The sequence below is a fragment of the Echinops telfairi genome, unplaced genomic scaffold (genome assembly GCF_000313985.2).
Source record: "Echinops telfairi isolate 266 unplaced genomic scaffold, ASM31398v2 ScPeMD7_9;HRSCAF=40, whole genome shotgun sequence".
In the NCBI taxonomy this organism is placed as follows: domain Eukaryota; kingdom Metazoa; phylum Chordata; class Mammalia; order Afrosoricida; family Tenrecidae; genus Echinops; species Echinops telfairi.
In genome coordinates, this window is record NW_022103906.1 from 1,784,425 (window position 1) to 1,786,433 (window position 2,009).

The window sequence follows — 2,009 nt, forward strand, 5'->3', positions numbered from 1 at the left end:
ATAAGGCTATCTCCTCCTATTCCTCTTTCATTCAGGTGGGTGTGTAGATTATCATGGCTGAGCTAAGTAAAATCACCTTATGCTTTCAATAACAGTTCTTCACCCAAGTGCTGAGCTCTTGTTGTTTGATTCCATCCATACATCTTGTTAATGGCTCTCATACTGAGTTGTTGATCTCATCACTTTGTGAGGTAGGCAATTTTCCTGCATGCCAAGCACATGCCTCAACCGTCTAATTTATACTGCCATGGACTGTTGACACTGGCTTCTTTTCAGACATTTTCTTGTATTGCTCAGACATTTATCACCGACTAGTACCATATTGGAAACTGAATGTACCCATATTACAATTTTTTTTTTAATTTGGCTTATCTTTTCTCTTTGTAGATGCACTTTCCTCTAACATTTTATCACCCATTAGGAAGAAAAAATATAAGCATTTTCCTGGAAGTTCTGAAGATGTAACTTCCAGTATCAAGTTCACACTTTGATATAAAAATAAAGTATAAATACAGAATCAGCAATAACCTTAGAAATCACCTATTCAAATGTCTTGTTTTGTAGATGAGAGAGCTAAGCACTACCAAAGTAAAAGCTCAGACCTATTTGGAAACACAGTTAGAGCAGATATCAAATTTTCATTGCCTACAATAGTTATTACTCAATGTTGTCATATAAATTCAACACAATTTATCCTTCCCATATTTTTACTTTAAAAAATTACTCCTTAACCTCTTTGAGGCCTCATAAATGCTATGTGGAATAAATAAATCTGTCTTGGAATAAGTATAGCCAACATGCTCTTTATAAGTGTTACCAGGAGGGACAAGTTTCTGAAAAAGGGCAACGTGTTTGGTAAAGTAGAGGGTCATAAAAAAAGAAAAAACTCAAGGAGAGGTATTGACACAATGGCTGTAACAATGAGCTCTGACATAACAACTTTGAAGCTGGTAGATGACTGGGCAGAGTTTTGTTTTGTTGTACACAGAGTCAGCACTTTCCAACAAGTACTACATAGACAGTACAGTGAAAGAAAAATGAAGTTTATAAATGATACATGAAGAACCTGTAGAATCATAAATATCATTTGACACAAGCATAATTATTTAAACAGAAAATTATTTTAAAAAGAATGAAAAACAAGATTAGTGATAGAAATTGCAATCAGTTTCAGAAAACAAACTGTGTATAAATTACTGAATGGAAGACTAATTTGCTCTTTAAACTTTCCCCTAACCACAATTTTAAATTATGTGTGTGTGTGTGTGTGCAAGTAATAAAACCACAGTTACTATCTAAAGACAGAAATTCATAAGTGAGAGAACCTAATTATGTGATAATTAGATTTTATGTCAACTTGGTTGGGCCAGGATTCTCAGTGATATGACCTACCACAATGTAATCTGTTCCACAATGGGATCTGCTGTGAGCAGCCAGGTCATTTTACGAAAATTAGAGTGGTGCTCGCTTCGGCAGCACATATACTAAAATTGGAATGATACAGAAAAGATAAGCATGGCTCGTGGAAAAGGATGACACACAAATTAATGAAGTGTTCCATATTTTTTTTAAAAGAGAAAGGGGAGAGACTTCGGGAAGATGGCGATGGAGTGACACATACCAGAGGGACTCTGAAGAATCCAGCCCAGGAGAGTTGCTTAGAGGGAACTTTAACACAACTAGAACGCAGGAGGAGCATCATAGAGATAAGTAGGCACAGACCCATGGGGTTTTGAGGGGCTTGGGGCTTTTGGCTTACCTCAGTGGAAGCCGGCTGGGGCTTGACCTTGGCCCTGCCACTGTCTCTGCAGGAGCCAGGACCATTTGGAGCCCATAGGGGGATTTGGGTTCAACACAGCCACAGTTAACCCCCACCAGCCTCAGGACAGGAACTGGACCCTTGGAGCTCCACAGACGGGTTTCAGCTACTTTGTAGCTTTTGTTTACATCTCTGCTCTCTGTTCTCCCACAGTCTTGGAGGCCTGTACAGGGGCTTTTTCTCGGCACAG

General features: G+C 38.6%; 1 non-coding gene across 1 annotated transcript; it reads left to right on the forward strand.

Annotated features, from left to right (window-relative positions):
* Positions 1-1,460: 1,460 nt before the first annotated feature.
* On the forward strand, positions 1,461-1,567 carry LOC115868334. Its single transcript, XR_004045516.1, has one exon. It is a non-coding gene; the product is annotated as a U6 spliceosomal RNA (small nuclear RNA).
* Positions 1,568-2,009: the final 442 nt, after the last annotated feature.